The following is a 25822-nucleotide window of genomic DNA, read 5'->3' on the forward strand; positions in this document are numbered from 1 at the left end:
GTCAGAGATTTAATTGAAGACATTCAAAATATAGCTGTAAAAGGGGAAGTACTATTTATTAATAGGTGATTTTAATATGCCAGGTGTTGATTGGGGTATCCCTATTGTTGGGTCTTCTAGAAGTATGGAGATCCTGGATTCTCTACAAGGAGAACTATTTCAGCTGTTGATATAGGAAGGAATCCATTTGGAATGGGGCCATACTGCTTACAAATGAGGAAAGTATTTCTGATGCTATATTGGGTGATTATCTGGCTTCCAGTGATCCCCACAGTAAAGCAGGTATTGAGAAAGCTCATTTGAAAGCAAAGGTTCTAGACTTTAAAAAGAACTAACTTTATTCAGATGGGGGATTATGTCAAGGAGTTGTCCTGATGGCAACATCTGGAAGAAGTAGGAAAGTAGTGGTCAGAACTTAAAGGAGCAACAAACCATTCTGAAAGGAAAGTAAGTAGAAGTAAGAGGAAAATATGGCTGCATTGTTTCTCCAAAGTAGTAGATGAGAAGTTAAGGAAAAGTCCAAAGAGATGCCACATTAAATTTGGGCTTAGCTCACAGATGTGTCCCATCTTAGCATGTACTAAGATGGGACACATCAATGCACATCAATGCACTTTAAAAAAAGGGTTACTAAGTTTTTTAAAAATATAAAAATGGTATCTCCAGTATATGACAAATAGCTAATCTTAAATCAATTCTTCATATAAATCCTTTCATTCAAGAAAGGACTGCTGTTTTGCTTCCATTGACAAAGTCCTCAGGACTCAATTTATTCCTTTAAAGACAGTACAAGTCGGATGGAAGTTCAATGTGTGGATGACGGTGAATTAAACTGAAAATTAAAAAATTATGTAGTTGTTCATAATTGATGTGCTCAGAAAACTTCTAGGAATTGAGAGTTGAAATATGGCTCTACTCTCACAGATGGAGGAAGCTCATAATTCATGAATGATGAATGATACGAAAAATTGCAGTAGTGAGAAAAGACACAAGCGGTAAGACCATTTGCCTGGAGAAGAAATGCAGATCTTAAGAAAAGCTGCTGCACTGAGGAATTCAAAAAGGATTTAGTCAATTTCATTCTGTGGTTGTTTCCCAGTAATGACAGACATTTGAGACCAGAAGCCTTACAAGCATTGAATTTATTCTTTTCTGACCACCCAGCTGGGTGGCAAGACTTGCCCAGGAATGGGAAATAGTCTCCCAAAGAGAAAATGCTCCTGCTACATTAAGAAAAGTAAGAAAATCTTGCAACAGAGTTACAGCAGATAAAAGACACCTGTTTGGCCATTGCATATGGAATGGAACTTTAGTGGTTTTATGAACCTTTGAAATGAACTACATTTTGAAAGATGATTGATTAATGCCAATAAAGGAAAAATCTCTAGGTGTTGGATAGAAAATACTAATATCTGTGTGTTGTGGATAATTTTATAATTATCCATACTGGTGAAACACAAGGCCAGTCCTACCATTGAAGGCTAGGTTCTATAAATGATGCCCATAAAGAGGTGCTGAAATGATGTACGCAAAGGGACTCACAATCAAAAAATAAAAACATCTAACAACTCGCTTAAATTGGTATATGGACGATCAAAAAGACAGGTCGTCCAAGTGCCGATAATTGAAATGGGTTTTAGACAGCTTAGGCCTTTTCAGTGCTACTGTACGCCTAGACTTAGTCGTACTGCAAGTATAACCAAAAGTTTAACGAGACTGCCTAGATGGAACTTATACCTAGTGACTTGGGTGATCTAAAAACAGGTCTAAATGCCATGAAGGTATTCAAAGTGACCAAATAACCCCTGCAGACACAAAGTATAGAGTCCCACATACTCCCCCCAGTGATCAATGACCCCCCCCACTGCCATAAAAATCAGAATAAAAATGTCCATACCTGCCTGCAGAACATCAGCACCTAAGAACATATGAACATAATAATTGCCGCTGCTGGGTCAGACCAGTGGTCCATCATGCCCAGCAGTCCGCTCCCACTGCGACCCTTAGATCAAAGACCATTGCCCTAACTGAGACTAGCTTTACCTGCGTACATTCTGGTTCAGCAGGAACTTGTCTAACTTTGTCTTGAATCCCTGGAGGGTGTTTCCCCCTATAACAGCCTCCGGAAGAGCGTTCCAGTTTTCTACCACTATGGGTGAAGAAGAACTTACGTTTGTACGGAATCTATCCCCTTTTAACTTTAGAGAGTGCCCTCTCGTTCTCTCTACCTTGGCGAGGGTGAACAACCTATCTCTATCTACTAAGTCTATTCCCTTCATTATTTTGAATGTTTCGAACATGTCCCCTCTCAGCCTTCTCTTTTCAAGGGAGATGAGGCCCAGTTTCTCTAACATCTCACTGTACGGCAACTCCTCCGTCCTCTTAACCATTTTAGTCGCTCTTCTCTGGATCCTTTCGAGTAGTACCGTGTCCTTCTTCATGTACAGCGACCAGTGCTGGATTCAGTATTCCAGATGAGGGCGTACCATGGCCCGGTACAGTGGCATGATAACCTTCTCCGATCTGTTAGTGATCCCCTTCTTAATCATTCCTAGCATTCTGTTTGCCCTTTTCGCATACGCCGAGCATTGCGTGGATGGCTTCATTGACTTGTCGACCTGCTACAATAAGTATAGTGGCCAAATAACAAAACACAAAAGCAATAATTCCACAAACAGAATATCGAAATACAAAACAAAAAGTGGAATGAGACTAAAATTCAGGTCTGACACAGATCATTCACGCTGTTTGGAAAGCCACATTCATGGCTCAGTCAGTCAGCATTATGACTTTTCCAACTAATTCTCTGAAGAAGTACTAACGAAACAGATCCGTCAGTCAGTTATCGTGGCCACTAAGATAAGTGGTTTTCTATGAATTTTTGACAATTCTTATGAAATTTTGCAATAGCATTGATTTCATTCACCTAGATTAATGGTTTTTTATGAGTTTTTGTGAGTCCCATAAACAAAGTCAGTTTCAGTGACCATATGAATTGCTATTTTGCACAGAATTTTTATATGACCTTATACAACTTTATCATGAACTTTTGACAACCATATCAACTTTATTTATTATAAAATCATAAAGTTCATTGATTATAAAAATTTATTTATATTAATTATTGCACTTATATCAAAGGGATGGAGGCGGATCAATGATTGAAACCACAACATTGCATTTGTCAAATGGCCATTGGTTGTTATGAGACGTAGCAATACGGTCTGAGGTTTCGCCTTCTTTCATAAATGATCTATCAGTGCAATTGAATCGATAAGTTCAATTTTAGTCTCATTCCACTTTTTTTTTTATAAGTATAGTGGCCGCCAGTCCCCCACCCCCCGAATGAACACAGCAGGAGGGATGCCCAATCCCGGAACACCCCCTCCACTTCCCTGAAGATCATTGGCAGGAGGGTGCCCAATCCCTCCTTCCCGGAACACCCTTCCACCCCCATGACGATCGCTGGCAAAAGGTGCCCAATCCCTCTTGCTGGACCATCCCCCTCATGCACAGACCTCCCATCTCAGCTACCCTCCCATGTGTGGACTGCCCCTCGGCTAAAAAACCCCTTCCCGGACCCACCCACTAACCTTAAACGATGGCTGGCTGGCCGGGTCTTCCTACCTTTGGGCCAGCAGGCTGGCCTCTGTCGAAATGAGGCAGGCCTGCCCCTTCCCCGTGGATTGTGGGATGCACTATGGAAGGGTCTAAGGCCTGATTGGCCCACGTGCCTAAAGCCCCACCTTTAAAACCATACAGACTAATACCCCTGCATTCATAGATAGATTACTGATTCCTTTTGACCCTCCCAGAACTTTAAGATCAGCCTCTCAACATTCCCTTAATGTCCCATCCTTAAAAATAATTGGTACTCGTCGTACCCTCATTTTCTCAGTCACTGCCCCATTAATTTGGAACTCTTTTCCTCTATACCTCAGAGCAGAACAAAACTTGCAGAAATTTAAAAGCTTAAAATGCTTTCTCTTTAAAGATGCCTATAATTGATTTCTTACATATGTATTTACTTCCGCATTATTTATTTGTCTCCCTACCCTATTATATTTTCCTTTTAAGTATTCTTTTGTAATAAATTGTAGTTCTTTCCTTTTCTCCTAATGTTTTCATGTCATAAGTATGTTTGTTTTGTTGTTTAATCCTGGTCCTCCTCGAGACCGACGCAAACCTCACTAATCTCGCAGCGAACATCTCCTCATGCATAACGAACCTCCAATCTTGGGCCCTCACTGTACAAATGAAACTGAATGAGTCCAAAACGAAACTACTTTGGCTCGGCCCTAAACTAGACCAACTACCCACCTCCATCCCATTGTCCTCAGGCTCATCACTACAGTTGGAGTTCTCTAGCAAAGTTTTGGGCATCACCATTGACTCCTCACTATCCTTCAACGACCACCTCAATTCCTTGATAAAAAAAATGCTTTTGTAGCCTTCACATGCTGAGGAAAGTGAGGTCCTGCTTCCATCAAAAACACTTTGCTGTCCTCGTACAATCCATCATCCTCTCCAGATTGGATTATTGCAATTCTATCTACTTAAACTTAACAAAGAAAAGCCTCCATAGACTCCAACTAGTCCAGAACATCGCGGCTCATCTTATCTTCTCAAAAAGTAAATTTGACCATGTCTCACCACTCCTGTCCAAGCTCCACTGGCTTCCTGTTATCTCCAGGGTCCACTTTAAATGTGCCTGCCTAACCTTCAAGATCCTTCATGGCATCCTTCCTCCTCTTATTCCTCTATCCTGGAATTCCTCAAATCCAATTTCCACCAGATCCATGCAAAAACTAAAATTATCCTTCCCTTCCTTAAAAGGCATCTCCCATGTTGGTAAACTAGGATCTTCCCTCCCCTTCAGAATCACTCAGCTCTGGAATAATCTTACTTCCCCTCTTTGTAACTTGAGCTCCCTTCAACTATTCCGTAAGCATCTGAAAACTTGGCTCTTCTCCAAAATGTAACCTCTCCCCCTCTCTGGTATTCTAAGCCCTAACCTCTCTTTATACTTATTTCTATAATTCCATCGGAGTTCCGTTCTATCCCAACCCCTGTAAACCGTGCTGAGCTCCACATTGTGGAGATGATGCGGTATATAAACCCAAGATTTAGTTTAGTTTAGTTTAGTTTAATTATTTAATATGTTCATCTCCTATCTATTTAAAATTACTATGTACAACGCTTCGTACCTCTGGAGAAGCGTTTAATCAAAATTTAAATAAACTATGAAACTAAACTATGATGAAATGTTTGCACCAAAATAATTGCATATCAGGCTGCTAGTTGGAACTGCGTATTTTGTTTGCTTCCTCGATTTCATTTATGCATTTTTGAAAACTGTTGAAGACTTCCCTTTTTTGTAAGATTTTTTGGAAAGTAAGGAATAGGATATTTCTTTTTTGTATTTTACTGTAGTGTGCAGTCTCTTGATGATGTAAACCACATTGATCTGGAAGGTATTGCGGTCTAGAAATGCATTTTAATGTAATGTAATGTATACATACAAATAAAATGCATATATATCAAATTCATATATATCAATGCATAAATGATATGTTCTTTGTTATGCAAAACCAAAATGAAAAATCCTTTGTTTCTTCTTTAACCTTGAAATTAGATGTCATTTATAGAATTAGGACTTTCATGCCTAACTGTGGGCATGAGCTTTTACACCTGCTAAAGGCAATTAGGAATGCAAATGTATATATGTAACTGCACCTAATTTCTGGGAATACTCCGATCTGCCCAAGCTCCTCCCAAGGCCTCGCACCCTTTGGAGAATATTGCACTTAAGTAGCTATAGTTTAGCTGTCTCTGTAAACCTTAAAATTCAATGCCAAAGCCCAGAATTGAATTTACAGGCATAATGCTGGTGGCGGACAGCAAAATGCTGAGTGCTGCTGGCTGAATATTGACCCCCTATCCTGCCACTAATTTGTTCCATCTTTTCATTTCATTATAATTTTGTTGTCTTGAACCACATTGGTTGTCCTCCTTCCAGCAGGTCTCCAAGATGCCAATAGTATCTCATTTATTGTCATACATTCTAACTTTCCCATCTTAATTTTTAGATCCCTTATGTTTGCATATGTACATAATTACAGGGTTAGGAAATATTTTTGTTTTGTTCTTTCACCTTGTGGTTCAGGCACTGATGATTACTCAGCTAGATTACTATAAGGTAATCTATACGGGCTGCTCTGTTATGTTACATCAAAAAGATAACTGGACATTTCCAGGAAGAGAAATACATTAAAGTGGTTGGACCTAGTACAACAAAAAAGATAGCTGGACTTTTCCAGTAAGAGGAATACAATTAAGGCGTAAGGTCTAAAACAATTTTGATGTGAGGATTCTAAGAGGGGGCGAGAGGGGAAAAGGAAGGGGTTAGGACGTTTGGGTGTATTTCTTGAATAGTAGGGTCTTGATTTCTTTGTGGAAAGCCTCGAGGTCTGTTGAAGCTGTCAGTAGATTCCCGAATTACAGCCAGCTGGCAGATCATACATCACTAGACATGGTTACCAATCTTTCTTTTGATCCAATAAATTCCAAAAGTTGTATAGGCTCAAAGAAAAGAAAATTCTTATCTTGATAAGATACATAACACTTTGCAGGAAATTTAACAAGAAATGTAGCCCCTAAGGCTAGAGTTCTTGGCCTCAAGGACAAGAACTCCTTCCTACGTCTCTGAGTCCTCTGAGCTATATCTGGAAAAACTCGAACATTAGAGCCCAAAAACATATCATTTATATGACGGATATACATACGAAGAATAAATTCCCTATCACTCTCCAAGGCTAGAGTCAACAACATGGTAGTTTTCTGAGTGATAACCTCAAGGGAATTGTGTTATTTCTATTTGGAAGTTTATTTCTTTTCTTGATCTTCATTTTTGTGGACTAAATAAGATATAGTTAATGTTTCCTTTATAACTTTTGTTGAATATAATTTTTGGATCTATAGCATCGTGTAAAGCAATGCTTGTATTTAAAATTGAAAATCTTATAAATAAATAAATAATTAAAAAAAAAAAGTTCAATGTGGTTAATAAAAGATTAAAAATTGCATAATTTATGGATCGTTTAACTTAATTTGACAAGTACTTTGAAAAAAGATAGGTTTTCAATTGAGTTCTAAAGTGTTTGTAAGAACAAGCACCACGCAGCAATGATCTAAATTCCCTATCATAAAGAGCAGCCTGAAATGCTAGTGAATGTTCCAGAGATTTCTTGCTCTTACATCCTTGAGCTAATGGAAAATTAAACAAAGCATATGATTCTCTCCTATATTTATGGGATGCTATAAGGAATCTGTCAGTCATATAGATGGGAGTGATACTGTATACGACTTTGTAACAAAGACAACCCAACTTAAGCAAGACATGAGTCTCCATTGGCAGCCAATGACCATATTTCTGTAAGCCATAAATCGGTTTGACACCTGTATTCTGAATTAATCTAAGCCTAGCCATCTCTTTCTTGGTACATGTCAAATAAACTATATTACAATAGTTGAGTAGTGTTTATAAAGTGTCATGACAACATCCATTTTTTTCCAGCCTGATATATGGAGGGGTTCCAATGGTGCTTGGTAAGCCCTTTTGAATTTACGCACTTATTTTCTTGGTTGAAAATGAACAATTTGCTGGAGGCTGTGGAGAGTCCCTGATATAGAATCAAAACGGGGCACCTTATCAGACAAAGAAAGGTCAAATGTTTGATTGAGGGCTCCTTTTACGAAGGTGCGCTAGGGTTTTCAGCGCACGCACAAAATTACCGTGTGCTATAGCTGAAAATCTACCGCCTCCTAAAAAGGAGGCAGTAGTGGCTAGTGCGCTCGGGAATTTAACGCGCACTATTCCGCGAGTTAAGGCCCTAGCGCACCTTTGTAAAAGGAGCCCTGAATGTATAAGTGGATACAAATTTGTGATTTATCTCACATGTTGGGGCCCAATAAAAGTACAGTGAGCCATTTTGTTTGCACATGGAGACATGGAACATTGGGGTCTTTTTACTAAGGCACGCTAATCGATTTAGCACACGCTAATGATTAGTATGCGTTAAATGCATGCCAAATTGATTAGAGTGTGCTAAATCGGCTTGCGCGCCTGTCATTCCAAGCTGGCAAATTTCTAACACACCCTCCTACCAAGCCTTCAGGAAATCAATCAAAACCTATCTCTTTGACAAATTTCTCTGACTCCTCCCTGTCTTGTTGTATCTCTGATTTACTTATTGCATATCCGACTCCTCTACCAATGTAATTAACAATATTCTCTGTAACATCGCTGTCTGTGTACAATCTCTTCCTCTCTAAACCACTCTGAACTGCGGTATACAAAATAAAGTTATTATTATTATTAGTGGTAGTAGTAGTAAAAGAAGGGGATTGTGATTTATATTAAGTCGCACAGAGTTCACTTTTGATATAAGATGAGAGATCAATCATAATGTAACAGTTTTGTTTACTGTTCAGGGCCTTCTGATCTGTAATACGGCGATCTTGGAACAGCATAGACTGCCTTCTTACTGAACTTTTTTCTCTCCTCACAATTTTTCATTTTCTTGGGTCGCCTAGTGCTCTGCACCCAAAGGAGTTTTGTATTTTTGACATTTATTGGATTCTTCTTTAGGAATCATTTTGCCCCCTAAAGTTAGGCATGGACTGTGGGCTTATGTTATTATTTTATAACAGCAATTCTGATCATTCTGGTAATAGCTTATGTTCATTCAGTTATCACATTGAGTTTTGTTGGCAGAAAATTATATGGCACATTTGTTAATGTTCTTGTGGGGCCTGCTAAGGATAGTACTGATATTCATGCAGCCCTCTGGGTATAAAGGTTGTCCACCCCTGCATTTAAATGAATCGTGCTGTGGTAGTCCGTGCCAATAATCAGTGGCGCTCTCTGGTTAAGTGCTACTGAATATCAGTGCCGAATTCAGTCAATGTGATTTAATTGGTTAGGAGCCCACTTACCCAGTTACATCATACTGACTATAGACCCAATATTTTTATGTTATCTTACTGAAAAATGGTCCTTGATGATTAGAGGCTCATTTTCAAAGAACTTAGACACCCAAAGTGTACGGTACTTTGTGTGTCTAACTGCTTTGAAAATGAGCCCCATAGTGTTCCATTTAGATGATGTATGATCTCATTTTTAAAAGTCTCCTTATATCAATGCCTTCTGCTCTGTGACCATGTTACCCTTCATTTTACAGTACTTAAGGGTGAGGTCAGAGTCTTTTTCTTTACTCAGGCTGTTTGCCAGTTTCTCAACACCTGCCTTGAAAGTGACAGCTCTAAGTCCTCATAAATTACAAATCATGTGCCTATGTCCTAATGCCTTAGGACAGGCACAAAGTTAGAAACTGTCCTGTAACTTTAGCCTAGGGTGGCTGGCTAGCACAGCTGAGTAGAAAACAGAGATGCACATCACCACATTGCGGCCCTACAAAGTTTCCTAAAGCAGTATCAGTAGATGACTTGTTACTGCTTGAACTAAAAAAGAAATGCACGGAAAATTCATATGCACACAGAAGGAACTCAAAAGAGAGTTCCTAACCTTTTCTTTCAAAATAGATCTCTGGAGCTTTGCCTTGCCCTCCTATCTCTTCTCTCATTCAGTTTTAAAGGCCTGTTCTAAATATGAAAGTAAAGAAACTATGGCCAGGATTCACTAACCTCCCTGATCGGGCCTGATCCGGGCAGGTCCGACAAATTCTACAAACTCCAACATGCAGATGAGAGCGATCGGAGGAACGCCCCCATCTGCAAGCATGGATCGCGCTATAGTGATACCCGCGTATGCGCAGACCATCTATAGATGGTCTGAGCATGCGCAGGACCTCTGGGCTGTCAGAATTGGTTTTTTTCTTCTTCTTCTTCTAATGGGCAAGAGACCCAGGGAACCTAAAAGTGCTGCCTGCCTGCCTGCCCCGAACATGCCTGCCTTCCAGCCCCAAACCCGAACACCCTGCCTGCCTGCCCCAACTCTCCCACCCTTCCTCGCACTGTAAGCCTGTGGTTTTAACCCACGGGCTTAAGCAGGTTAAAACCATGGGCTCCCAAAAGTTCCTCGATTGCCTATTAAAAAAATAATAGGTTTCAAATTGTTCCCTTGTTGGTCATGCAGAACAGGGCTCCAGTCTTCATTCAGATCTCAAGACCCCAGCCCTACCAGCATGAAATTCAAAACCATTTAGACTCCATGCTAGGATCCCCAACACCTATCCTCTATAATAAAACTCTAAGCGCGCATGCGCACTTACGATGCCGTGATCCCTGCCGCCATGATGTGTGCTTCCATGTCGCACATGCGCACTGCCTGCCTTCTACCCTGATCTCCGATGCCGGCTGACTTCCTGCGCTGCTGCTGCCGGGATGCCTCTTCTCATCCCTGGACCAGCAAATGCATCAGCTGCAGTTTCATCTTGCAGCGGTGGGGCATTTGCTAGGCCGGCCCACTTCGATAATGCGAGGTGGGCCGGCCTAGCAAAAGCCCCGAGGCTGCTCGGGTTAGCGGATGCTGGACATGGGGAGCAGGGAAAGGAAAAGGGGTACTACTGGACAGGAGGAGCAGGGAAGGGGTGCTGCTGGACAGGTATTGGTGGATAGGGGAAGCAGGGAAGAGGTGCTGCTGGACAGGGGGGAGGTAAAATGAAGGGAGAAGGGCTGCTGCTGGACAGGGGGAGCAGTGAAGGGGTGCTGCTGGACAGAGGGGAGGTAAAAGGAAGGTAGAAGGGCTACTGCTGGACAGAGGGAGCAGTGAAGGGGTGCTGCTGGACATGGGGAAGGTAAAAGGAAGGAAGAAGGGCTACTGCTGGACAGGGAGAGCAGGCAAGGGGTGGTGGTGGACAGCTGAGGAAAGAGAGAGAAAGAAAGAAAGACAGACAGACAGCAGCCAATGAGAGAGAGAGAAAGAAAGACAGACAGACACATCTATTTTAGCTTTTAGTACCCGTTAATGTAACGGGCTTAAAGCCTAGTTCAAGTTATTTTGATTGCTGCAAGGAAACCATCAGCCAGGCACATCTGATGTTTGAGCACTCTCTCAACCTATCATGTGCCAATTCAGGTCAATCTAACTTTACAGCAGTGGTCTCAAACTCAAACCCTTTGCAGGGCCACATTTTGGATTTGTAGGCACTTGGAGGGCCTCAGAAAAAAAATAGTTAATGTCTTATTAAAGAAATGACAATTTTGCATGAGGTAAAACTCTTTATAGTTTATAAATCTTTCCTTTTGGCTAAGTCTTAATAATAATATTGTCATTTATAGCTAAAGAGACATATGATTAAGAAACTGTTTTATTTTACTTTTGTGATTAAGATAAACATACTGAGGACCTCAAAATAGTTCCTGGCGGGCTGCATGTGGCCCCTGGGCCACGAGTTTGAGACCACTGCTTTACAGGAACCCTCAGGTGCTGTGTCTTTACATCTCTCATAAAGCTATCCTTTGAAAGAACAGCATCAGCTTCACTTAAATATGTCATCTATATATTTATTTTTTATTGTAGGATTTATTTTTGTCAAAATTCACCCAGGATTTTGCACAGCAAGAATAAGTTGGAGATAGGCAGTAGACAATTGCAGCAGTGAAAATATTCAAATAAAAATTCACATTTTGGCATAGTATGCTACTTACAATGTCAGCAATACAGAATAAAATATTTTAATATTCAGCATAGGGTACAAGCGGATGTGGAATGACAGATTAGATAGAGTAACCAGAATTAGATAGAAAATAACATGACTAAAAAGAAAAACATTGCATGTGGATTCAGGTGAATATGATTTCAGTTAGATTAAGAGTGGATAAGCAAACCCTTCTACAGTGAGGATAATGTTTATGTTTATTAGTATTTATATGCCGCTCTTGGCTACAACAGTGCAGTTTACAAAAAGTAAAAATGAAAGGAAACACCAATATTAAAAAAGACAGAAAAGAGAAACAAACAAACACGTCTGATAGATGCTGCAAGACCGATTTTCCCCAAAATTACAAATTTAAAAAATAATAATTATAAAAGGTAAAAACATCAATAAAAATCTAAGAATATGAAAATTAAGAGAAAGCCATTCCAAAATAGGTAGATCTTCAATAAAATCTTAAATTTAGAATAAGAAAGCTCATAGCATAATTAATTTGGAAGAGATTTCCACAAAGTCGTGACAGAAGCATAGAAGGCAGAATTATGAGTTGATGCCAGCCTAGTCAGATGAACTGAAGAGGGGGGAGTCGGGGGTTTTCTGGCAGGAGGAAGTGGGTATCCCTCCTGCCATAGCCATTCAGCTGATCATGGCAGGGGTATTTTCTTCCTGATCAGTTGAGCTGGAAGGCCTCCCTGAAGGGAGACTAAAACAGGGAAGAAAGAGAGAGGGAGATCCAACCATGGAGGGAGGGAGGAGAGAGAGAGAGAGAGAGACCCAACTATGGAAGGAGGGAGGGAGGAAGGAGAGAGAAAGAGAGAGAGAGAGAGAGAAAGAGAAAGAGAAACTCAACTATGGAGGGAGGGAGGGGGCAGAGAGAAAGGGTAGGATCATAGGAAGATTTGCTGGGAGAAAAGTGCAGATGGGGGAGATAGGATGATTTTTGAGAGGGCTAGATTCTGGAAATAGAGTTGAAAAAAAAAACCAAGGGAAAAGGTGACAGAGGATGGAAGAAGAGAAATGGTGAGTACTGAGGGAGGGAAGAGAGGGTACCCACAGAAGGAAAAGAAAAGGAAGGAGAGGGGAGGGGAGAGAGATGATGGTGCCCATGAAAGGAAGGGAAGGGAAGGGAAGGGAAGAGACTGAAATTAGACAGATTTGAAAAGAAGGAAGAAAAATTGATCATGAAAGATGGATAAAGGCCAGAAAGCAAAGAGCAAGAACAAAGAAAAAGAGTGAATAGACAGAACACAGGGAAGCAGAAGAAGAGATGCAGAATGAGATGATTAGAAAGATAAAATCACCAGACAACAAAGATATGATAAATGATTTTATTTTTAGTTTAGTAAAGGGGTAATGGGATTTGATATATTGCCCTTCTAAGGGACAATTGAATTGAAATATATCAGTTTGGGGAATTTATGTCTGCTATGTATATATTACATTATACAGGAGGAAATGTGAGGGGACGCTTTATGCGATTAATCACGTGATTAAAATTTTTAATCTCGATTAATCATGTGATAAAAAAATTTAATCGATGTACATACCTACTTATTACCCTTGAACAAAAATAAATTTTGTTATAGGGCCATTTTTGTTAGGATGTTTAAAGGCTCCTTATACAAAGGTGCATTAGGACCTTAATGTGCGGAATAGCGCACGCTAAATTGCCGCACACGCTAGACCTTAACGCCAGCATTGAGCTGGCATTATTCTAGAAGCTTACCACGTGGTTTAGCGCATGGTAATTTTGTGCGTGCGCTAAAAACGCTAGTGCACCTTAGTAAAAGGAGCCTTAAGTCTGACTTTGGATGTTTCCCACAGGAAGTCCAAACGTAGAGGCAGAGAAATGTCCATTTTCAAAACCGCAAGATGTCCACATTTTTTTGAAAATCGCCTACTTACATGTCCTGGCCATCAAGACATCCAGCCTTAAGACTCCTAACTTTTTAGGGCATTTTTGACCAAAAAAAATGTCCAAATCCAGATGGTTTTGACTTGGGAGGAGCCAGCACTGTAATGGACTGATCACAGAGATATCCAAACAGAGCAGTGGCGCACTTTAGAGGGCATTGCTGTGAACTGCACATAAACAGTGACAGAAGTACATCTCACCATTACCCCCTTATATATTTATGTTTTATTAACATTTGATATACCGCTTAAGCATATTACAGATCTAAACGGTTTATAATAAAATACAGATAAATTAGGAAAGGAACTCCATTAGAGCTAGGAAAGCTAGAGATAAGATAAAGAGGATAGCTTATATTAAAAGATAAATTGGAGGAAGAACCCCCAGAGAAAACCACAGGGAGCCCCAAAGTATCCAGAAAAGATAAAAATAAAAGTTACATTACAAAAAGTAAATAGTAAGTAACAAGATGAACATATGAATTATAATCAAACAGAATAAATAAAAGATAAAAGAAATAAAACTAAAATTAAAACAAACTCAATAAAAATAGTATTGTCAGAACAGCAAGCTGGCCACTGGAGCGGCCTGTCATTAATCCATTAATTAATTAATGTATGGTGTAATTAATGCATGGGGAGTCTTCCAAACCTCCTCTAAATCCTTCTATACTGGTCTATTACCTCCAAAGCCCTTATGGCTGCAGGTGATATCTACTGTATATGACAGTATAGTAGGATTTTGGTGGGTTTTGGTGGGCTCACACTGTACACTATAAATGTGATGGGCCTGGGTCCTCCCCTGTATGGCTCCGTAGCCCACCTACCACGCTAAATAAATTGAAGACACCTGTGTGATGCTCTATTAGGATTTCCCATACCAGGTGCTGCTGTTCTAGAGAAAGGTATGCACTGTTTCATTCAGATTTGGGGGGAGCACGTGGGGTCATTACATAATCCCTCCTATGATCATCTGATCAGTTTGGGCTCTTTTTGGCACTTAGATGCTTTTAAAATGGTCTAGTTCCGGATGTCTAAATTTCATCCTGGACATCTTGGAAAAGGTTCGACTATTACCACAAGACATCCGAGTTTAAGCAGGTCCAAATCCCACTCATAACATGCCTCTAATATGCCCCCCTTGAATTTTAGATGCACAGTGGATAGGAAGCCTAGCGTGAGCGGACTGCAGGGCATGAGGGACCGCTGGTCTGACCCAACAGTCGCAATTCTTATGTACTTAAGGCATCCTAAAAGTTGGTTTTGAATATCGGCACACAGACCCGATCCTACCAAGAGTGTGAACTCTTCCCCCCATGCAATCCGCTAAGAAGATCGACTGTCGGCTCCGGGCGGCTTTCCCGCAGAGGAGAGAATCCTGCATTCACCGTGGGCCTCATCTGGGGCAGCCTCCTTGGAGCGGCTGGGGCACGGGCAGTGTGTCTGGGAGGGAATGCATGGATGGGAGAACATCGCAGGGGAGGAGACATAGGCATCCTGGGACTGTCTGCCAAGTCTCTTCCCTGAAGAAGCCCTTTCTGGAAACGTCAATCGCTCCTCCTAAACTTACTTGCTCCACTTCATCACTGACGCTGAAACCGTGGATTGAAGACAAAGTTTTATTTTATTTTTCTTTCCAGCTTATGATTTATCTTTAATCTTATCTATTGTTTTGCCTTTTGTCTTTGTTTTGTTCTATTTCTATCATTTAAATTTCTCCAGAATTCTACTGTTCAACGGCTCCCCCTTCTGCTTCTATTCCTTTCTCTCCTCTCTTCTACCTTCCAAAGTATTTAGATCAATGCTGTCTTGTTAAAATGTTTATTTTATTTTTATTTTTCCTCTAACTCTACTTTTCACTTCTCTATTACCCTCCAGGTACTTTAGTTAGATTGTGAGCCTTCGGGACAGTAAGGGAATTTTTCAAGTACCTTTCTTATTTCTAATCTTAATGTATATTTTCTGTAAACCGCTTAGAACCTAACGGATGTAACGGTATATAAGAAATAAATTACATTACATTACATTACATTTGGACTTTTTGGCGCTTAAGACATCTAAGCGCCAATATATGGCATTTTTTCTTTATCTTTATTTTTTGAAAATGAGCCCCAAAGTGTTATTTTGAATTAATAGAACAGCTAGCATCAGGGTTTTTTTTTAGAGGGGGTTGTTGTACAATTATCTGCTCTATTCCTCAATGTATCCACAATTATGTGTGATTGAGCATATTTTATAAATCCCAACTCTGCCCTAATCCTACCCCAGAACATGCCACTACTAAAGTCTCATACAAGTTCTTGCCATCCTTCATAAGTCTGCATGCACTATATTCTATAAGAGCCCTTTCATATAAATATCCTGGAAAATACTTGCGATAACATCTTTATTATATTACCTTCCAAATGCACATTACATTCTGAATGCAAATATAGCTTAGTAAATATTCATAATAGATTTGAAAATACAATTTGCATGTATTATTTTCCAAATCCACCTCTCCTAAAAACAGATACAGTTCCACATGTTGCCAAACTACGAGCATACTTTTAGCCCATTTGGGGGAGGAAAAGTTTTCAAAACTGGCATGTCACCAGAATAAATAAACTTTTACCTGGATAAATGCTTTTGGAAATTGTCTGAGAAACATAGCCTGATCCTAAAATGTGAATACTTTTCCTCTGAAGCAGAAGGTTTTTTTTTAAAATTCGGACTGGGTCAGAACATCAGGAGATGCTGTTTTTAAAAAAAATGCAGTTTGTCAAAAATTGTGGAGCATTAGCTGTTGGTGATGAAACAGACAGCTGCTGGATTTTATAAGTAATTTGTAACCACTGCTGGACATTAGCAGCTGCTTATGAGCTTAGTAGCTGCTGATTTTTATATGAACCTTTCAAAAGTCAAGAAAAAAATTGCACATTGCTTATATTTTGGAGCAAGGGCACTAATGAGTTGACTATGGCAATATCAGTTTGCTGAACTCCATTGTATGATACTTCTTAATTATGCATAAGAGAAATTTGTCTACTCACATTTTTGAGGAGACACTATTCTTAGAAAACATTTAGGGCTCCTTTTACAAAGGTGTGCTAGCATTTTTAGCACACGCACCGGATTAGCGCTTGCTAACCCGAAAAACTACCTCCTGCTCAGCGCGTGCGGCATTTTAGCGCATTAAGGCCCTAACACACCTTTGTAAAAGGAGCCCTTAATTTAGGATTGATGATATGTGTATGGATTGGTTTCTTTTAATTTCTTGTTCAGATTTCTGCTATTTTTGAGTGCATTAATATTGATACTCATGAAGAGTTTGATATTCAAATGAATAAAATGCAGTAACTCTTCATTATTTTGGTGAGATTTTACATAGGTGTGCTACTGAGAGGCGCACACTAAGGGCCTGATTCTGTCTCAGCAGCTGCCTCAGTGGCTTTTGAGAATCGCACACAGGTGTCCTAAATAGAACTGCATCTGTCCTAATGGACAGACGCCTAACCCTGCCAAACCACTCCTATTCTCTAACTGGTATCCATGTCACAGGCACCGGTTAGAGAATCGCATTGCCGCTGAGCTGATTGCCACATGGGAATCTCCCTGCGGTGATCAGTTTAGCAGCCACGGCTGTGGCAGGGAATCTGTCTCCCCCCTGTGAAGGTGGCTGGCGAGAGGGATGCCCACTCCCTCCTGCTGGAACCCCCAAAGCCTCCCTCCTTGAATGTCCATGGCAGGAGGAGTGACCAATTCCTCCTGCCACCACTGAGACATCCCTTGGTAGGAGGGATGCCCATTCCCTCCTGCTGCCACCCCCCAAGACATCCCCCAGCAGGAGGGATGCCCACTCCTTCCTGCCACTGGTCCCATCATCCCATGAATCCCCCCCCCCAAGATTCCCTTGCTACCCCCATACATTTCTCTGATGGCCGGCAAGAGGGATGTTCACTCCTTCCTGCTGGCCAGCCCACCTCCACAGAATTGCAGGCCTTCCCCTTCCCAGTGCATCCTGAGATGCACTTGGGAGGGGCCTAAGGCCCTGATTGGCCTAGATGCCTAAAGCCTCTCCCATAGGAGGGGCCTTAAGCACTTGGGCCAACCGTAGTCTTAGGCTGCTCTCCCAGTGCATTCTGGGTTGCACTGGGAGTGGCCTAAGATTCCTGCCGAGGGATGTCTTGGGGGGGGCAGGAGGAAGTGGGCATCCTTCCTGCCAGGGAATATCTCAGCCAACTTCGCGGAGGGGGGGGAGATGGGTTCCCTGCAGCCGATTGCATAAATTTGTACTCAGTTTCACCAAAAAATTTAAGAGCATAAAAGTGGGGTGCTAACAGGGGTGGCATTAGGGCAGGAAAAAGAAGTTAAGAGCTTAGCACTGATTTTCAGTAATATGCACATAAATCTAGGGAAATGAATGGAAGGCTTAAATTTATGAGCATAACTTTTAAATTCCTAAATCGAGATGAATTTTCAGATGAAGAGTTATACTGCTAAGTCTGGCTGAAAATACACACAAATTTAGGAGGCTAATTTAGGAGCACAGTACTTTCTGAATATTATGCCTTGTGTTTTTTAATCTGCAAAAATAGTTAAAAGCCACCCATGAACAAAAACATCTGTAGTTTGCCTAAAGCTTGTTCTTCCATCCTTTAAGGCTGAGGAACTGTCTTAAGCTTGCTGAACTCAAACTTGTCACCTTTGGAAGCCTTCTTTTCAGTTCTTTGTATCTACCTAGCCCTAGCTTTGTTTACAGTGACTTAGTGCACTTCAAATCCCAAAGAAATAAAATATAGAAAAGACTGAACTGGCTCCCCTTTCTTCCCTTCCCAAGGTACACATTAGCCATCTACAATACATCTCCAAGCTGGTTGGTAAAGAATAGGTTTTCACAGTTTCTCTTCCTTGTGCCATACAAAGATCTGTTAATCCTCACTCATTTGGGGACCTTGGTATTTAAAATGCACTAATGCAACCTTGTACGTCCACAGTATCTTGGTATGTTCAAATCAATAAGCACAAAATTAAAAAAATATTTTAGGTATAGATAGATAGACACAAAAAAGTTAATATCCATGCAAATTCTGGTTAGGACAGTTATTAAGGCTTCAGGACCAATTTTCAAATAGATTTAGGTATAATAGATATGAGTGCATTCCTGTGGAAATCTCTTCCATTAAAAATGTCTCTCCCCCACACCCTGCCTGTGCTCACCCCCACCTATAGTGCTGCCATTTTCCATGTCTAGACTCTGCATGGGGCTTCATGTTGAAATCCCCATGAATTCTTTGCCCCATGAAGCCAGCACAGACAAACTATGCAGGGTAAAGGCAGGGCTGGATTAACCAATAGGCCCATTAGGCACGTGCCTAGGGCCTGAAATGGTCAGGGGGGCCCGATGAAGGAGGACATCAACATTGTTTTTTTTTACAAATGGCGATGGGCCCCTCCAGCATCGATCAGCAATGCGGGCCTCCCCCCCGATCGGCAAGGCGGGCCCCCCCCCCATCGATAGAAAATATGACAAGCAAGCAATGCGGGTAAGAAAGGCAACGGGAACTGTAATTTTGCAAGCGGTGCTGCTTGCCCAAAGCTTCCCTTTGACGCAGCTTCCTGTTTCCATCTGGGCGCATCAGAGGGAAGCTTTGGGCATGCAGCACTGCTTGCAAAATTACAGTTCCTGTTGTCTTTCTTACCTGCGTTGCTTGCTTGTCATACTTTCTGTTGATGGGGGGGGGGGGGAGTGGAGGTCCGTCGCTGATTGGTCTGTTCATGGGGGGAGGGCTGCGTTGCCAATCAATGGTTGGGGGCCATCGCTGTTCAATAAAAAAAAAAAAATCGGAGTGAAAGGTGAGTGGTGAGATGGAAGTGGAGAGAAGGGAGACAGAAGGAGCAGGGCAGATGATGGATGTGGGAAGAAAGGGGCAGGGCAGGGCAGATGATAGAAGTTGGGAGAAGGGAGACAGAAGGGAGCAGGGCAGATGATCGATGTAGGAAGAAAGGGGCAGGACAGGGCAGATGATGGAAGTGGGGAGAACTTGTGCCCAGCCCTTACCTCCTCACCACTGCTGCTGCTTTCCCACATGCTGGATTGGAGGGGGGGGGGGGGGGAGAAAGAAGATAGTGAAATAGTGGAGGGGTGAAGGAAAGGGGTGGCAAGCTGTGAGTAGACACAGTGAAAAGAAAGAAACTGAGGGCTGAATAGTAAGAAAGAATTTAATTTAGACAGAGGCAGAAAATAGTGAAGGAAGACCAGAGAAGAAAAGGAAAGGGAAGAGAGAGGAGAGAGATGCCAAATAACGGGGAAGGACGCAGAGATATCAGATCCGAATGAAGGAAATGAGAAGAGAGAGAGATGCTAAAAACCACAGGGGGGGAGGGAAGGAGAGCTAGAAGGAGAGAGATTCCAGACTATGAGGGGAACAGAGGGAAGGTGATGGATGCCAGACTAAGGGGGGAGGGGGCAGAGGGAGACAGACATTTTCTGGAAGGGGCAGATAATGGATGGAAGGAAATGAATGACAAAAAGATGAGGAAAGCAGAAACCACATGACAAAGGTAGAAAAAAAAAATCTATTTTTTATTTTTTTGCTTTAGGATAAAGCAATATTGTAGCTGTGTTGATAAATGTTTAGAAATAGAAATAGTGATCCTTTTATTGGACTAAATTTTATACATTTTTGATTAACTTTCAGAGACCAAATTCTTCCTCAGGTCAGGACAGAATACTGTAACAGCAGTATACTTTACTGAGCTAAAGAAAGAGGTTTTGACCTCTGAAAGCTAATTTAAAAAATGTATTAGTTCAATAAAATGGTATCACTTATTTTCCACTTTTTGTTTTATTTTAATTTTTTAATTTGTAAAGTGATTTTGTTATTTCTCTTTTTTCAAATTTACATCTGCTATCTTTATATTTTGTTCAGTATTGGGGATATGCACAATTGTTTCTTCACCCCCTAAACTGTACTATTCCTTCGGTTTGTAGCACAAGCCAGCATGTTGAATGCACTGCACTGCTTCGATGGTCATAGAATTCTTATGATCATCAGAACAGCGCAGAACATTCAGCCCACCAGCCAGTGGTAAAAACCTCTTCCGTGCTTTTGTAAAAAAAGGGGATTGTGGGTGGGGCGAGGGCGGGGCTAGGAGCCCCAGTGTACATGTGTGCCTAGGGGCCCTCGAAGAATTAATCCTGCCCTGGGTATGGGTCCCCATTTCAAAGACCTGCAACAAGATTTTCAGCATGAAATGTACAATTTCCTTTGAAAACCAACTTATATGGCATTGGGGACTTTCAGAGGGTATTTCAGACCCATGAGAAATATAAAAATTTCTATCCTAGCAATTAAAAATAAAAGAGATTACTTTTAATGTAATCCTCTATAATAAAACCCTAAGCGCGCATGTGCACTTACAACGCCGTGATCCCTAACAGTGTGATTTGTGACTCCGTGGCTGTGTTTGATTTACGGTGTGCGGCGGCTTGTGGCACGTGTGGCGGTGAGAGCAAAGGCAGGAGGGTGTCCAAGGTGCTGTGAAGCGTCCGGCTGCTACTGCTGCACAGGGAAGTGGAGGGGGAGAGGGAAAATGGGCTGCTTTGAGGGGAGGGGTGTGCTGGGGGGCAGGCAGCAATCTTGGTTTGCTCGGGGGGCCAGGGAGAGAGACAGACAGACAGACAGAAAGAAAGAAAGACAGACAGACAGAACAGAAAGAAAGACAGACAGACAAGGGGCCAGAGAGAGACACAGACAGAAAGAATGACAAACAGACAGGGGGCCAGAGAGACAGACAGACAGCCACTCGGCCAAGGAACGAGAAAGAAAGAAAGACAGACAGACAAGGGGCCAGGGAGAGACACAGAAAGAAAGAATGACAAACAGACAGGGGGCCAGAGAGACAAACAGACAGCCAGCGGTCAAGGAGTGAGAAAGAAAGACAGACAGGGGGCCAGGGAGAGACACAGACAGAAAGAATGACAAACAGACAGGGAGCCAGAGAGACAGACAGAAAGCCAGCCAGCCAGCCAGCAGCCAAGGAGAGAGAGATAGAAAGAAAGAAAGAAAGACAGACAGACATATCTATTCTAGCACTCGTTAATGTAACAGGCTTAAAGACTAGTACATTTCATAATCTGCCTATCTTTTGAAAATCAAACACAATGTGTGTGTGTGTGTATGCCTTTGAGTTAGAGTTACCATATATATAAAAAAGAAAACTGCGGACACATGACCCCACCCTGTTCTTGTAGAATGCTTGAATTTTCCGCAAGACCAGATCCCGCCCTTAAATAAAGCATACTTTTTACCTGTTTCCAAAAGAAATTTTAATATACCTAGGGGTGAGAATTTGGTCTCTGATAAAGATTTTCAAAACCTTAAGGCAATATTAGAGGATTCATCCATGAATGTTAAAGAAAGAGGAACTTTAATTGTTAACTTTATCTTTGAACAAGATCTTAATTCTGTTATGAGGTTATTCTTTAAAAAGTCTGGAATACTTTTTTGTGGTCAACATTTATGGTTATATCATGATGTAACTAGAATAACCCAAGAAAGGCAAAAAATCTTTTTGGGCATGAGAGAAGAGACAAGGAAGCTAGGCGCTACTTTTTTGTTAGCCTATCCATGCAAGTGTGTTATTAAATTTATGGGTTTAAAATATGTGTTCTTTACACCAGACCATCTTCGATCCTTTTTAGATCTCAAGGGTTTATCTAGTGGAGGGAGTGTAGCTCAAAGGAATAATGCCGGGTTGTAGCATTTAAATCTTTTCTTTCTTTGTATATTATGCAATTTTACTCCCTATAATTTCTGTTTTTTTTCCTCCTCCTAATTGAGGTCTAAGGAAGAGTTAAGTTTCATAATAACTTTTATTCTAAATGTTATAATGCCTAATGATGTTATTCTTGTTGAAACATGATTCTGTATTTCTATATCAAGTAGTTTATACTTGTAAAGCAGGGATCTCAAAGTCCCTCCTTGAGGGCCACAATCCAGTCAGGTTTTCAGGATTTCCCCAATGAATATGCATTGAAAGCAGTGCATGCACACAGATCTCATGCATATTTATTGGGGAAATCCTAAAAACCTGACTGGATTGCGGCCCTCAAGGAGGGACTTTGAGACCCCTGTTGTAAAGTATGTTAAATTCAATAAAAATTAAAATACAAAACAGAGTACAGGTGTGGTTTGTCATTGCCTTTTCCCAACATAGGACCCTGCAATCTACAGCACCTGGTATTCCTCAGTGGTCTCCCATCCACATACTAGCCAGGCCTGACCTTGCTTAGCTTCTGATACCAAGAGTAGGGCCACCCAGGGCAGCCAGGCCATAGACAGGCAAAGCACATAATGCAAAATGCATGCTCATACGAAACAATAAGTTTAAGTTATGCATTGTTCAAGCCAAAAAGAAGACCTTTAAGCTCTTCCTAGACTACATGTAAAAAATTTTTTTAAAAAAATCAAGCCTATTAATTAAGTGCCTCTTTTACAAAACCGCGGTAGTGATTCTTCTATGGCAAATGCACCGAAGCCCATTCAATTCCTATGGGCTTTGTTGCATTTACCGCAGCAGCAGCCCTACTGCAGCTTTGTAAAAGGGGTCCTATATATAGTATATATTACAATCAAATATAGTAAAATAGAGACAAAAAGACCTCAAACTTACAAAGCTGTTGTTAAATAAAGAAGCACTGCAGCAAATCCACTAAAAAACATATATAAACAGTAACTTCTGTTTCTTCAAATATGAAAAAAAAATGTTGCATAAATATCAAAATTGAAGCAGCTCTTCTCTTAAATTATCTTTATGTGAAACACGATTCAATGCATGTCAAATATGAAAACAAGCCCCTGTAACTGGAAAAATTGGGATCACCTTGTTTTTACTTTTTGGTGGGCGAATTTATGTTTAAGTTATAAGTATGAGAAAATGAATGCTAACATGCTAGGGCATACTAAGATATTCAAATTAGTTTGGGGTCCATTGACGTCTTTTGTAGAGTTGTTATAGTTGTCCTTTATCTTTATTTACATTCAGGAGAGGGTGGGTGGGTGGGAGGGGGGGGGGTATTATTCCCTGATGGAAAATGTTGGATGGGAGAGGGTGTTTTATTTTTGTATTGATACTGATTGATTATACGTGCTTATTTGATTATTATTATTTACATGTATATTGTATTGTACTTTTTGTTGCCTTTGAAAACTAAATAAAGATTAAAAAATAAAAAAAGGAAGCTGCTGAAAACTGAATTATTTAATAAATTTGTTAATTGATATTCTTTGAATTTTAACTGGTAAAATGTACATTGTTCTTTTAGACTGTTTTTAGTCTGATTTTAATATATTTTTTAATCGATTGTACATAACATAAGAACATAAGCATTGCCTCTGCTGAGTCAGACCATGGGTCCATCACGCCCAACAGTCCACTCCCGCGGCGGCCCCCCCAGGTCCATGACCTGTAAGTGATCTTTTTACCTAAAACATTTTATTCCCTAATCATTTAATATCCTGTATAGTAACCATCTAACTATACCCTTCAATCCCCTTTTCCTTCAGGAAATCATCTAATCCATTTTTGAAACCCAATATCGTACTCTGTCCTACCACCTCCTCTGGAAGCATATTCCAGGTATCCACCACCCTTTGAGTGAAGAAGAACTTCCTAGCATTTGTTCTGAATCTGTCACCTTTCAGTTTTTTTGAATGCCCTCTTGTTTTTGTTGCCCCCGCTAGTCTGAAGAATCTGTCCCTCTCTACCTTCTCTATCCCCTTCATGATCTTATAAGTTTCTATCATGTCCCCTCTAAGTCTCCGCTTCTCCAGGGAAAAGAGCCCCATTTCTTTTATATGCTGAAAGGCTGGAGAGGCTGGGGCTCTTTTCTCTCTGTATGTGAACCGCCTAGAATTATCTGGTGTGGCAGTATATAAAAATAAAATTATTATTATTATTAAATTGTCTTTACGTGAAACATGATTCAATGCGTGTCATAGGTTCAAACTGATAAGCTATGCACAAAAACATTCAAATACTGCAAAAAAAAAAAACAAAACAAAACCATCAAAGCGATAATAGGCCCTGTCCCATCGTGGAATGCAAAGTGGCTAAAGACAGTAAACGGTGGTTAGGGCTAAATATCAGTTATCTAAATGGAAAATGGTCAGTATTGGAGTCCTTCAGGGGTCTGTACTGGAAATGGTATTATTTAACATTCATAAATTATCTGTAGATAGGAAGGATCAGATTTGCAGATGACAAAAAACTGTTTAAAGTCATTAAAATGAATGAGGATTGTGAGTCTGTAGAAGGATCTTGTAGTAGATCACATCACAGTGGCAAATAGCATAGTTACTTACCTGTAACAGGTGTTATTCAGGGAAAGCAGGCAGATATTCTCACATATGGGTGACACCATCCATGTAGCCCGGTAAGGACAGTGCAAAGGTGTACTTTCACAGTTTAAAGCTTTTGAAAGTCTCAAGACTGCCCACACCGTGCAGATAAGTTATATGGTTTGTTAAATGGGTTGCATATATTTGGACTATTCCTTTCAGCTTGGGTTGCTATTTTTTTGTTTGTTTTTTGGCATTTCTTATGCTTTAATGTTATATATATGTGTGCATCCATTGAATATTATATGTTCTTCATTACCTTATTTGTCTGTGCTTTATTGTTATGCACATGCAATACTATATATTTGTGTATATTTTTTGTTGCCTAACATTTCGTGTTTATGTCTCTTATGATATGCATTATCTAGGTTTAGTTCAACTATGGTGTGTACAATGTTGAACCAACAGAGATTTTATTTGTTATGTATTGTTTTTTTATCCTGTACATTGCTTTATGCTTTCAACTGTCCTTCTGACCTTTTTCATATGTTTATATTTGTTTTACATTTTTACAATATGTTCTTCTACATGTACATGTATACATGTATTTTGTTTTTATGTTATATTATATAGTTTTAATATGTTTTATATGTTATTATTCTCCGATAGTGTCCCCTGAAGAAGGACTCGTTTATTTCGAATAAAGATTTTATTAGTTGAAAAGACATCCCCCTTGCTTTGTTGACTTGTCTGTACTGCAGGGCGAGGGGCTCTTCTGTTTGTCCACCTCTAGACCAGTAGCCCATCTTTACTGTGGCCAATCTAGGCCACTAGTACCTGGGAAAACCCCAAATTGTAGCAACATTCCATGCTACCGATCCAGGGCAAGCAGTGGCTTCCCCCATG

The sequence above is a fragment of the Geotrypetes seraphini genome, chromosome 3, assembly GCF_902459505.1.
Source record: "Geotrypetes seraphini chromosome 3, aGeoSer1.1, whole genome shotgun sequence".
Taxonomy (NCBI): domain Eukaryota; kingdom Metazoa; phylum Chordata; class Amphibia; order Gymnophiona; family Dermophiidae; genus Geotrypetes; species Geotrypetes seraphini.